The sequence below is a fragment of the Mustela nivalis genome (assembly GCF_964662115.1).
Source record: "Mustela nivalis genome assembly, chromosome: 12".
NCBI lineage: Eukaryota > Metazoa > Chordata > Mammalia > Carnivora > Mustelidae > Mustela > Mustela nivalis.
Window position 1 is genome coordinate 49,742,999 of NC_139031.1, and position 14,571 is coordinate 49,757,569.

The 14,571-nt window shown below is 42.5% G+C and overlaps 1 protein-coding gene and 1 pseudogene across 2 annotated transcripts in view; both read right to left on the reverse strand.

Annotated features, from left to right (window-relative positions):
• Positions 1–8,106, reverse strand: part of CCDC126 (coiled-coil domain containing 126) — a 96,971-nt gene extending 88,865 nt beyond the window's left edge. Inside the window, exon 1 of the mRNA XM_082693777.1 lies at positions 7,891–8,106. The gene's annotated coding sequence lies outside the window, so the exon portion shown is untranslated. The remainder of the gene's footprint in view (positions 1–7,890) is intronic.
• The window catches only part of LOC309844986 (large ribosomal subunit protein eL6 pseudogene), a 28,127-nt pseudogene that overhangs the window by 9,445 nt on the left and 4,111 nt on the right, over positions 1–14,571 (reverse strand). The gene's annotated exons all lie outside the window — the stretch shown is intronic.

Here is a 14,571-nt window from a genome sequence, read left to right on the forward strand (position 1 = left end):
TAAAGAGTACAAACTAAGCTACATGTGTCTGTTAGCACCATATTTCTAAGACAATTACCAATGATGATGGCTCCCTAGCTCTCTTCTCCTAATGTAGATATGGATTTCCTCACTCATCCACAAACCTGGTGGGGTAAACCTAAATTTCTGGGCTTTCTTATGGGAGCTGCCAGATGGGAACCTATTCAAATGCTTCTTCCAGTGAAAATAGTAAATACACCACAATACTGGCTGAAGCAAGATACAGAGGGCTTTTGGCTCAACATTAAAGTTATGCTTACACTAGGGTCATTAGGCTCACCATCTCCCCCCTTTAATAACTCGATCTGGCCAGTTTTAAATCCGGCCACCAATGAATGAAGATTAACAACCAACTATTTTTTTTTTAAGATTTTATTTATTTATTTGACAGAGAGAAATCACAAGTAGATGGAGAGGCAGGCAGAGAGAGAGAAGGAAGCAGGCTCCCCGCTGAGCAGAGAGCCCGATGCGGGACTCGATCCCAGGACCCTGAGATCATGACCTGAGCCGAAGGCAGCGGCTTAACCCACTGAGCCACCCAGGCGCCCCAACAACCAACTATTAAAAATTGATTTGTGCCAGGGGCGCCTGGGTGGCTCAGTGGGCTAAAGCCCCTGCCTTCGGCTCAGGTCATGATTCCAGAGTCCTGGGATCGAGCCCCGCATCGGGCTCTCTGCTGGGCGGAGAGCCTGCTTCCTCCTCTCTGCCTGCCTCTCTGCCTACTTGTGTCTGTCAAATAAATAAATAAAATCTTAAAAAAAAAAATTGACTCGTGCCAGACAGCCTCTCTTTTGCTGTTCTGCACACTACTCCCTTGCAGCATATTCAGTAAGCTTCTATCTCCTTAAAAAAAATTTTACTATTAACAATTTAGTATTAAAAGCACAGGTTCTAGCCACTGTAGCTCTCATTCCCAATATTTTAAACATGACAGATGACATCCAAAGGACTCAGAGCCCCTACTTTGCTGTCCAAGATTTAGCCAACATGTTTTACCTGATCTCAATAACTGAAGACCCACACCTAGATTTGCTTTCAGTTTTGAGGGCACCCAGTATAATTTTAATGAGCTCCCTAGGGATTATCTAAACAGCCTCTCCATCACATACACCCTAAGCAGACAATTTCGAATTTCACTCAAACTAACACGCTGCTGCCTTTAACATCATATAGATGACATTCTATCGTGGAGGTCCTCTGAGGACATCATCCAGGAAGACTTACACCTCGTAGCACAACACTTAACAGCAGAGAGGATGGACAGAGAGGATTGCCCCACATAAGACCCAAGGACTGGCCACTTCTATTAAGTTTCTTGACATGGTGCTCAGCTGAGACTGCAAAATTCCTCTTGCTATAAAACATCAACTCCTTGGGGCACGCGGGTGGCTCGGTTGGTTAAGCGTCTGCCTTTGGCTCAGGTCATGATCCCTGGGTCCTGGGATGGAGTCCTGTATCGCATCAGGCTCCCTGAGGACCCTCTTCTCCCTTTCCCTCTGCTGCTCCCCCATTTGTGCTCACTCACTCTCTGTCAAATAAATTAATAAGTCTTAAAAAAAAATCAAATTCTCACAACGAAGCCTCCCATGACACTATGGCAGGCACAGCACATAGGAGGTCTTTTCACCTTTGGACAACATGTTCTACACTCATCCATATTACACAGGCCTCTAACACCATTACGTGCCAATCAGCTTCTTTCTTTTTTTTCTTTCTCTTTCTTTTTTTTTTTTTTTGGTTAAAGATTTTATGTATTTGAGAGAGAGAGCCCACACACACAAGCACATGCAGGGGTAGGGTGAGGGATGGGAGAGAACAAGAGCGAGGAGCAGGGGGAAGAGAGAGGGACCAGCAGACTCTCCGCTGAGCACAGAACACAACACAGGGCTCAATCCCAGGACTCCAAGATCTCGATCTGAGGCGAAGGCAGACACTTAACCAACTGAGCCACCCAGCTGCCCCTAAATCAGCGTTCTCTATTGGGGAGTATCTCAACAAACTGCATCATGGCTGGGCCAACAAGACATACGGCAGGCTCTGCCTTAGTCTCTGGAGGCTCACACTTCTGAACTGAATCACTGGTGATGCTTCATTACACCTAACAGGGTCTCTGGACTAAGTGACCCTACTAAGTGAACCTCTGGACTAAGTGGCTCTACCTGGCTGCCCATGGGGTTCTGCCCCAAATAGCAGTCAGGTACATGGCACTTAAGCACCAAGTTTTGGTAACCTACTGGATCCTTTTAGAGAAAAAGATATTAACAGGCTCCCAGCTTCACACACCAAGTTCCCATCTTGCCTTGGTTTAGGGTTTCAGCGCAAGAGACTTAGCCTGACCACCGACGCCTCGCTGTTAAATGGGAATTCGTAACTTTAGGAAAGTGCTAAACCTGCTATCAAGGGTTTTTCCAAATTACAGGACGATGTGGCTCCTCCCATGCTTAGCCCTTTGTCCACTGACATCGAGGTGCTGCTAGAGGCACCTTCACTGCCGGCCCCTCGAATAGTTTGGGGAGCACTTTGGGAGCAACTGCCTAACATGGAAAGGGGATGGGCAGCAACACCATTGTCCGCAATGCCACCTGCTGAGAGACTGATGCATATCATCTTGCTAGCTGCATATCCCTAGTGCAGGGGAGCTCTCCTAGTTCAGACCAACTGGAAGACTGGTGACAGCATGCCTAACTCTAAAACAGGCCATTAAAATGAGACTGTCAGGAGCACGCATTTTTACTGACCCCTGGATGGTAGCCAATAGGCCCACAGACTGGTCTGGACAATAACAAAAGGGATAATTTCATGATTCAGGGAAAGCCTATCTGGATTATCTCTACTTGGAAATACAGAGCCAACTCTCATATGCCAGTGATGGTCTCTGCACACATGCCAACAAACACCAGGAACACATTATAATAACACTGTAGACTTCTTACCCAAATTACACATGTTCCAAGGCCCTGCATGAGCCACCTCCCAAATTATCAGTTCTGGACACAACTATTCCTCCAGAGATGCCATACCCACTAGCAGAGTGGGTCCATGTTCCAACAAACCATAGGGGAGTTATACTACTCACTCACTGGGCCTATTGTCATTGCATCCCCCTCACAATGACAACAGACCCAATCAGTGAGTGTCCCTCTCTGCTCCCAAAGAAAATTCTGGAAGTTTCTGGAAGACATGTATCTCCTGGGGTAACAGACCCTATTCACAACGGCAAATTGATTTTTTTTCTGGCCACTGTCACCCTCTGCTAAAGCTGGTAAGTACATAACCACCATTACTGATAACTTTACTAGACTCCACTGACTACTTCCCAGCATGTCATCTCCTTCTTAACCAGGTATATGATCATCTCCTTTGGTTCACCAGATATCATAGATTTAGATCAAGGAGCCCATTTTTTCTCCCAAGTTGTTTTGTCACGGGCTTTAGAACATGAAATCATATGGAATTTCAACCTAGCTTACCAGCCCCAAGAGGCTAGACTTACAAAAGACAGGCATAGTGACCTACTTGTTTCTTAAGCTTTTAAACAGTAAGTGGTCCCCAAATGGAGAGAAATTTTATCCCAGGCTATAATACTGCTTAATTCCCAGATCTTGTATCTCCAAATTTCCCATATCAACTATCAGTCTCCTCCAAGGACTCCCCAGATAGCATTTCCAGGCAACCTCCATATCAGAGAGGACACCACTCATCTGCTCACCAGAACAATGCTCTCTTTACCATGTTGACTTTTCCACCATCTCACCATCTTGCACATGCTGGCAACCTGATCAAGGGCAGATTGTGCAATATGACCCTCTTATAATATAGAGCCTGAGGAGACAAACCTCTACCAAATTGCTTAGCAATCACAATTATATAAATATTATTGGCCCAATATGGTTGGCTCAATCAGTAGAGTGTGCAACTCTCAATCCCAAGATCATGAGTTCAAGCCCCATGTTTGGCATAGAGCCTACTCTATAAACAAACAAACAGGCAAATAAGCAAACAAATGTCATTGGCCCAGACAATGGCCCAGTCCCGCCAGGGTAATTAAGGCCACCAGCTTTGCCTTACTATTTGGGTTATAAAGGTTGCCTAACTAAAGTAAATATATCAAAAATTTTGCAGAAGGGGCACCTGGGTGGCTCAGTGGGTTAAGCCGCTGCCTTCGGCTCAGGTCATGATCTCAGGGTCCTGGGATCGAGTCCCGCATCGGGCTCTCTGCTCAGCGGGGAGCCTGCTTCCCTCTCTCTCTCTCTGCCTGCCTCTCTGCCTACTTGTGATCTTTCTCTGCCAAATAAATAAATAAAATCTTTAAAAAAAAATTTTGCAGAAGATTGAAATTACAGCTCCAGAACCCACTAGCAGATCTGTGTAAATCTCAAAGAAAGGAGAAGAGGCCTGCCTAGTGGATGCCCATCATGTTGGAAAGAAATGCCAAACAGAAATCCTGGGATCTATACCTGCTCTCAGTAAACTGAGACAAGGCCCCTACCCTACCTTAGAGGAAGACGTAAATGACCTCTTGTTCCAGAGCAAGTACACTCATCCTTTGGTCAGTATCCAGATTGCTCAACAGAAGGAAACCCCACACTAGTCAAAGGCAGTATTCTTTGTCGTGGCTGTGACTGTTCTTGTGCACAGCCTAGATAATAGTGTTACTAGTAGACTCCTGGGCCCTAATCTTGTTTCAGACGTGCTGGAACAAAATCAGTCAAGTGTACAGTTGCATGCCAGATGCTGGTGGATCCTGTTAGAACGGCTTTACTCAGCATGTCATGGAGTATGGACCCTGATCCAAAGCTCACCTCCATCCACATTAAATGGTGCCAGTGAAAATGATACTTAAATGAGTTACTCTTTCCTTACACTATGTCTCAAATTATCTCCCAGACAGAACGGCCTTCCCAATGTAGCCAAATCAGACTCATCACAAATCACAGGTTTGTGCCCTGATGAATTTCTTATAATTGTAATGGGCTAATCTCTAGATTATAAAGCTGCTATCCACAAAATGTCCCTACAATTAATGTATCAATATACCCATTATCTAAATTGTGGATGGATTCTCCAAAAATCTGGGTCATGGACATTGCATGCTCCTTGCAAGGTGCCCCCTTAATGATCCAATGGAGTTCACTGAGATCCACTCACTGAACAGAAGAACCCATACTTGTAGTTCTGTCCTGAGTCAGGCCTCCAGTATATACACTCAGAACTTTTTAAAAACATTTTTAAGCTTATTTATTTAAATGATTTCTATACCCAACATGGGACTTGAATTCAGGACCCAGAGATCAAGGGCTGCATGTTCTACTGAGTGAATTTCAGGTATCCCTAAAATTTTTATTTCTAACTAATCTCTACACCCAACTTAGGTATGAACTTATAGCCCCAAGATCAAGAGTCACATGCTCTTCTGACTGAGCCAGCCAGGCGCCCCAAAATAAAAGTCCTTTTTAAAAATATATATACCCTTGGGATTTAATACCAGCCAGCCATTCCCATCATTCATGGACCTCCACCTGGGAAGGCCATCCTTCCCCAGGGTTGGCCTCCGCCACCCCCAAGCACACCAACACCTCAGACAATATGGCCCAGGACCAAGTGAGAGCTCACTCTTGGAGACAACTGTAGCTCAGATGGCAATGCCACAAACCAGGAGACAGATGAGGAAGATAAAGCATTCCAGCCTTGCTGGACATGGGGACTTTCCCATCCCAGATTGCCTCCATACCAGGAGAGAAGTGACTGTGATGACTATTAGCCTCAAGACCAAGTTGCAAAAATACCTTGGCTAATCAACCCTGAGAATCCTACAGAGTTCTATTTTTTTCAGGAATAGCTAAATACTTATCTCTTGAATTTTGGATCTATCAAAATGCTTGCAAAACAGGAAGTGTCCCTGGCAGCACCAGCCATCGCTTCATCCTTATGGCAGGCCAGACTGTCTAAACAGCACTAGCCAAAATAAGGCACTTGGTTGCAACATCTTTAACTTGATTTGCTTAGATCCTGTGGTTTGGGACCTCCTGCTGCTGTGTTCACTGCTCAGTGTACTAGATTACATTATTTCCGCCACAACCACCAGCACCTTCTCAATGCCTGAAATTGCTACCTACACTCCTCTGCACATCTTCTCCATAAGCCCTTCCCCGATGTATGCCACAGCCCTGCCCCAGACCACAACCCAGTGAGCCAGATCTGACATGATTGTATACTAAGTTCCAACATAACAACCCAGGCCTTGCAAGTAAAATGATATTGGTTCTGGGGGCGCCTGGGGGGCTTAGTTGCTTGAGTATCTGACTCCTGGTTTCGGCTCAGATCATCATCTCAGGGTTATGAGATCAAGCCCTGCACTGGGCTCCAAGCTCAGCACAGACTTTGCTGGGGATTTTTCCCTCTTCCTTCCCCTTGGCCTACTCCCCCCCACCCCCACTCATGTGCACACATGTGCACACACTCTCCCTTTAAAACAAAATAAGTATATAAAATCTTTTTTAAAAATGATATTGAGGGTGCCTGGGTGGCTCAGTGGGTTAAGCCGCTGCCTTCGGCTCAGGTCATGATCTCAAGGTCCTGGGATCGAGTCCCCTATCGGGCTCTCTGCTCAGCAGGGAGCCTGCTTCCCTCTCTCTCTCTGCCTGCCTCTCTGTTTACTTGTGATCTCTCTCTGTAAAATAAATAAATAAAATCTTTAAAAAAAATGATATTGAATCTGTTACCGTTCAGGGTCAGACCTACAATCCTATTTCACTAGCTATCCCGCAATTCTTCCTAGTGATCACTTCCTTGTCCTAAACCCCACCCTCCCAAACGCCACGAACCTCATTTTGGCTAAACCAAACCCCTAATCTGGACTCCAAACAGGGCACCCTGTGGGTAAGTATCTAAATAACTCCCCACAGTGGTACTTTCTAAAGGTTCCCAACTATACTGAAACACAAAAGGGTAGATCTCACCCTGTATCCTCAGAGCCACTTAATAATAAATAATATCCCATTCAAATTCAAATTCTACTGTGTATCTACTTCAAGGGATCAGGAGCAAGTCCACTTGGCCCTTCCCAGGCTACAAGCAGTCCACAGGGATGACCTTTATTACTGCAACATTATTACCTCCAATAGTCCAGCTACCCTTTATTTTCCTGGCACCTCTCCATTATAAATGCCCTGCTGGTTGTACCAAGAAAGCCATTCTTGGGGCATCTGGGTGGCTCAGTCATTAAGCGTCTGCCTTCTGCTCAGGTCATGATCTCTGGGTCCTGGGATCAAGCCCCACATCAGGCTCCCTGCTCGGTGGGAAGCCTGCTTCTTCCTCTCCCATTCCCCCTGCTTATGTTCCCTCTCTCACTATGCCTCTCTCTGTCAAACAAATAAAATCTTTAAAAAGAAAAAAAATCCATTCTTATCCCTATCCTTTTGGGACTGGATGACAGACATAGGAACAGCCTGGCCAAACAAGATCAAGTAATAAAAATCACTCGGTAATTGTCAGCTACCCAAACAACTGCACACAGACACTACCTCATAGTCTGAGTCTGATGCAGCAGTAACGCTCACTAGTACAAAGTGATGGATGATCAACTGTCATTAGATTTCCTATGGGCTGAATAGTGTGGAATCTGTTCTTTACAGGGAACTTCTTGCTGCATGAACTTTAACAAGTCAGGACCGGTACAGGCCAACCTCCAGAAGATGTGTCAAGATTTACATATCACTTGTCATGTATCCATAATAGTTCAACAAATTCCCACACTCCTCAAGTTCCCTGGTTTGTTCTCATGGCTTTCACCATCCACCTGAGAGAATAACTAAGAACAGGATTTCAAACAGTAACAAATGTATTAATCATAGGTTTCATCATCCTTACCTTTGTTAAATGTGCTTTATGATGGCTTCAGAAAACAATATCTATTCTTTGAATGTATCTGCCACACACATGATTGTTATTCCTGATGTTAAGGCATCACAGGATGGATTACTGAGATTTCAGCTAAGCTACTCCACGGCATTTCTATCTTGGCACCCATTCTGTTTGGCCAACTGCCCTCTGGGGACTTTAAATTGATGCTACCCATTGTGCAGGTGGGTCTCCTGGATAACAAACAACCCTGAAGAACACAAGCAAATGTCAATTCCTGATGTCACTCTTCCAGTAGTCTTTGGAATAAACAGTTCCCCCAACCTCCCAGAGCCTTCTCCTTGTACACACCTTAGAGAAGACCTCCCTCCCCCACAGTTTACCAAAACTCCAGTCTTTTTTGTTTGAATTGACCATCCAGCCTCAGCCCAAGAAGCACTCCACCCTCAGACTATAATAAGGGCATGAGCCCCAGGTCCTGTCACTCTGCCTGTACCCTGCCTTGTCCTCCCCATGTGGCCCTGTGAGGCATCATTCAATGTATTCTCTCCAGGATTGTGAGTAATAAGCTTCTGTATCTCAATTTCTCCTGTGGTCTTTTATTGAACCATTGGCAACCCAGGGCTCTCCTTAACAAATGTTGATTTAACAAAAGCATAGCAAAGTTCTTCAGAGCAAAGAAAACCATCAGCAAAATGAAAAGGCACCCTATGGAATTGGAGGAAAATTGCAAACCATGTTGTATCTAGTAAGAGGTTAATATCTCCTATATACATATAGGATTTCATGCAAAAAAAAAACAAAAACAAAAACAAATTTACCGGGCGCCTGGGTGGCTCAGTGGTTAGGCCGCTGCCTTCGGCTCAGGTCATGATCTCAGGGTCCTGGGATCGAGTCCCGCATCGGGCTCTCTGCTCAGCAGGGAGCCTGCTTCCTCCTCTCTCTCTGCCTGCCTCTCTGCCTACTTGTGATTTCTCTCTGTCAAATAAATAAATAAAATCTTTAAAAAAAAAAAACAAAAAAAAAAAAACAAAAAAAAAAAACAAATTTACCAAATTAAAAATGAACAAAGATCCAAAGGGGCACGTGCACCCAAATGTTTATAGCAGCAATATTCACAACAGCCAAATTATGGAAAGAGCCTAGATGTCCATCAACAGATGAATGGATAAAGAAGTAGTGTGTGTGTGTGTGTGTGTAATAGAATACTATACAGCCATCAAAAAAAATCTTGCCGGGGCGCCTGGGTGGCTCAGTGGGTTAAAGCCTCTGCCTTCGGCTCAGGTCATGATCCCAGAGTCCTGGGATCGAGCCCCTCATCGGGCTCCCTGCTCAGCAGGGAACCTGCTTCCTCCTCTCTCTCTGCCTGCCTCTCTGCCTACTTGTGAATAAATAAATTTAAAAAAAAAATCTTGCCATTTGCAATGACGTGGATGGAACTAGAGGGAATTAAGCAAGATAAGTCAGTCAGAGAAAGACAATTATTGTATGATTTCACTGATATGAGGAGTTTGAGAGGCAGGGTGGGAAGTTATGGGGGAAGGGAGGGGAAAAATGAAACAAAATGGGACCAGGGAGGGAGACAAACATTAAGAGACTCTTAATCTTGGGAAACAAACTGAGGGCTGCTGGAGGGGAGGGGGGTGGGAGGGAGAGGTAGGTGGCTGATGGACATTGGGAAGGGTATGTGCTATGGTGAGTGTTGTGAATTGTGTAAGACTGATGAATCACAGAACTGTACCCCTGAAACAAATAATATACTATATATTAATATAAAGCCCAGCAGGAATGAGATTAATCAATTAATTAATTAATTAAAATAATAAATAAAAATGGGCAGAGAACCTGAAAAGACATCTTTCCAAAGAAGAAATACGAATGGCCAACAGGTAATGAAAAGATGCTTAACATTACTAATCATCAAGGATGCATAATTTATGCAAATCAAAACCACAATGAGATGTTACCTCATGTTAGGATGTCTATTATTGAAAAGATAAGAGATAACAAATGTTGGCAAGGATGTGGAAAAATGGAAACCCTTGTTGTACACTGTTAGTGGGAATATAAACTGGTGGAGCCACTATAGAAAACAGTAGGGTGGTTTCTCAAAAAATTAAAATTAGAACTACTATATGATCTAGCAACTACACTTTCAGGAATATATTCCATGTTCATTGTAGAACCATTCACAGGAGTTAAGGTAGGGAAACAACCTAAGTCTCCATTGACAGATGAACAGGTAAAGAAAATGTGACATATTTACATAATAGAATATTATTTGGCCTTCCAAAAAATGGAAATCTTGCCATTTGTGACAACATGGATGAAATTCGAGAGTATCATGCTAAATGAAATAAGCCAGGCAAAGAAAGACATATACTACACAGTATCACATTTTAGGAAACTTAAAAAAAAAAAAAAGTCAAACTCTGAGGAAACAGGGTAGAATGATGGTTGGTAGGGCTGAGGGGTGGGGAAAATAGGGAGAGGCTAGTAAAAGTTACAAATTTCCAGTTATGAGTAAGATCTGAGGATCTAATATACAACATGGTAACTATCATTGATAACACTGTATAGTATAATTGAAATTTGCTGAGAGAACTTCAGTGCTCTCACCAAAAATCAATCAATCAATCAATCAGACTTCTTAGATTGGACTTCCTTTTTTTTTTTAAAGATTTTATTTATTTATTTGACAGAGAGAAATCACAAGCAGGCAGAGAGGCAGGCAGAGAGAGAGAGAAGGAAGCAGGCTCCCCGCTGAGCAGAGAGCACGATGCAGGGCTCGATCCCAGGACCCTGGGATCATGACCTGAGCCGAAGGCAGCGGCTTAACCCACTGAGCCACCCAGGAGCCCCTTAAATTGGACTTCTTAAATTGAGATGATGGAGGGGTTGCAATTAGATACTAAATAGACTTTTTTAGTGTGTTATATATTTTTAAATTATTTATTTATTTATTTGACACAGAGAGAGAGAGAGAGAGATCACAAGTAGGCAGAGAGGCAGGCAGAGAAAGAGGTAGGAAGCAGGCTCCCTGCTGAGCAGAGAGCCAGATGCAGGACTCGATCGCAGGACCCCGAGATCATGACCTGAGCTGAAGGCAGAGGCTTAACCCACTGAGCCACCCAGGCACCCTAGTGTGTTATATTCTTAGACAAGACCACACTATTATATTCAATTGTAAGTGATACTCTTACCTATTGCATACGTGAAACTTCTTATACTTTACCCAAAACTAACATCACATATCACTTATACTTAAACAATATAAATTAAAAATCAAAATTACAACCTTACATTTTATATAAATGCATTATCAGTTTGTATAATCAATTAAATATAATTTAAAGCATCATACAGCATCATAACTTTTCTATAGGGTCCTTCTATTTCTTGATCATAACATCTGACTCTTTTTTACTGCCACAATAAATTAGAAAGGAAAAAACATCATCATCACCACGGATTTACTGTTGCTTCATTGGGGCAATTTTGTCTGGAATCTTTTGGAATCATTTAAAGCAATTAAGAGACAACATAAAGGTTTTATATTCCAGGTAGATTATTTAGATGCTTTTTTCCTCTTTGCTGATTTTTCCCTTTTTTACTTATAACATTCTAAAATTTGAGATACACTTTATAGAACATAAAATTCACGATTTTAAGGTGTACATTTCAGTGGGTTTGGGAATATTCATTGTGTTATGCAACAACCATGACTGCTATCTGATTTCAGACCATTCCCTTCACCCCTCAAAAGAAATCCTGCACCTATTAGCAGTTAGTCCCTATCCCTAGGATAATCAATAACCTCCTTTCTGTCTCCATTGATTTGCCTAAACGTCACATTTTACATGTATAAAATCATACAATATGTGGCCTTTTGTGTCTGGGTTCTTTCACTCACCACGTTTTCAAGTTTAGTCCACATTGTCGCATTTACTGGTATTTCTTTTCTTTTCTTTTTATAAGTAGGCTCCACACCCAGTGTGGAGTGCAACACCGGGCTTGAGCTTGTAATCCTGAGATCAAGACCTGAGCTGAGTATAAGCGTTGGACCCCTGGGGCACCTGGGTGGCTCAGTGGGTTAAGCCTCTGCCTTCAGCTCAGGTCATGATCTCAGGGTCCTGGGACCAAGCTCTGCATCAGGCTCTACTCAGTAGGGAGCCTGCTTCCCTCCCCCCCACCTACCTCTCTGCCTACTTGTGATCTCTATCAAATAAATAAGTAAAATCTTTTAAAAAAAAGAAAGAAAGAGTTGGATCCTTAACCAACTGAGGCACCCAGTACTTCTTTTGTGCGTGTATGTGGATAAGTAATATTCTATTGGAGGTATATACCACATTTTGTTTATCTACTTATTAGCTATTTGGGTTGTTAAATATTAGGAACAGTGCTGCTATAAATGTACGTGTACAAGTTTTTATGCAAACATGCTTTCAGTTGTCTTGTGTATACACCTAGAAGTGTAATTGCTGAGTCATATAGAAACTTTAACTTTTTGAACTGCCAAACTGTTTTCCACGTTAGCTGCATCATTTTACATTCCCATTGGCAATGTATGAGAGTTTCAATATCCTATTTTCTACACTCTTGTCAACAATTATTATTGTCTGGGTTCTTTTTTTAAGATTTTATTTATTTATTTTCAGAGAGGAGAGACATAGCAAGAGAGAGAGCACAAGCAGGGGCCACAGCAGGCAGAGGGAGAAGGAGAAGCAGACTCCCTGCTGAACAGGGAACCCATCCTGGGGCTTAATCCCAGGACCTGAGCAAAAGGCAGATGTTTAACCAACTGAGTCCCCCAGTATCCCCTAATATTGTCTAGTTTCAAAAAGTTATTATTATCACCATCCCAATAGGTGTGCAGTGGTATCTCACTGTGGTTTTGATTTGCATTTCCCTTGTGACTCATGATGTTGGACATCTCTTCACGCGCATATCGGTCATTTGTATATTTTCTCTGGAGAAATATCTATTCAAGTCCTTTGCCCATTTTCAAATAGAGTTAGTTGTTTGGGTTTTTCTGTTAAAATATAAGAGTTATTTATATATTACAGACATCAGACTCTTATCAAATATGTAATCTGCATATATTTTCTCCTATTATGTGTTTTTTCACTGTTGGTAGTGTCCTTTGACGCACAAAAGTTTTAAATTTTGATGAAGTCTAATTTATCTATTTTTTTCTTTGATTGATATCCATCCCTCTTTTAATTGTCAGTGTTGGAAGTTACAGGTTACAAGTGAATTTGGCAGTGACCTGCTATGGGTGCTCTACGTGATACAATGTAGCTAAGTGGAAAAGCACTATTTTTTTTAAGATCTTATTTATTTATTTGACAGAGAGAGCACAAGTGGGCAGAGCAGCAGAGAGAAGGAGAGGGAGCAGCAGGCTCTCCGCTGAGCAGGGAGCCCAGTGCAGAGTTGGATCCCAGGACCCTGAGATCATGACTGGAGTAGAAATCAAGAGTCAAATACCCAAATGACTGAACCACCCAGGCTCCCCAATAAATAAATCTTTAAAAACACACACACACACAATATACAGAAGGGGGATTTGTCCTATCAGACCTTAAAACGGAAAAGCCTTTATAATTAAGACAAGACAGAGGTACCTGGGTGGCACAGTTTGTTACGTGTCCAACTTGATTTAGGCTCAGGTGGTGATCTCAAAATCACCACTTAAGATCACTGGAGCCTAGAGCGCCTCACCCAGATTCTCTCTCTCCCTCTCCTTCTGCCCCTCCCATTCGTGATCTCTTTCCCCCTCTCTCTCTGTCTCTCTCTCTAAAATAAGTAAATAAACCTTAAAACAAAACAAAACAAAAACAGTACAGTACCGGCACATGAACAAACAGACTAGGAGAATACAATTAAAAGAAAAAAAAACTAGAAACAGATTCAAGTGGATAAGGAAATTTGGAATATGATAAAGGTGGCATCTTGCCTTACTGGGACAAAGATGGGTCTTTTAAATAAATGGTACTGTGACAAATGGGTAGCCACTTAGTAAAAGATAAAATTAGGTCCATAGTCCACAACATGCATAAAAATAAACTCCAAATGGATTAAGAATCTAAATGGAAAATATAAAGCTATACAATGACTGGAAGAAAACATGAATGAATGCCTTGTAACTGCACTATAGAGAAAGGTTTTCTAACTATGACTCAAAATCCAAAGGCAATAAAATAATAAATTTGACTACATTTTTATAAATATGCAAAAATAACAGAAATGAAATAAAAAAGACAACTGACAGATCAGGAGAAAATATCTGCAACATACAGCAGAAATAAAATTCTAATATTCCAGGATGCCTGGGTGGCTCAGTAGTAGATCATGTGACTCTTGATCTCAAGGTTGTAAATTCAAGCCTCACATTGGGTGCAGAGATTACTTAAAAATACAATATTAAAGGGGCACTTGGGTGGCTCAGTGGGTTAAAGCCTCTGCCTTCGGCTCAGGTCATGATCTCGGGGTCCTGGGATCGAGCCCCACATGGGGCTCTCTGCTCAGTGGGGAGCCTGCTTCCCCCTCTCTCTGCTTGCCTCTCTGCCTACTTGTGATATCTGTCAAATAAATAAATAAAATCTTAAAAAAATACAATATTAAAAAAAAAAAGATTCAAACTGACTCATGAAGAGATCACTAAGAGGCTCTTCACAGCCAAATCTGAGA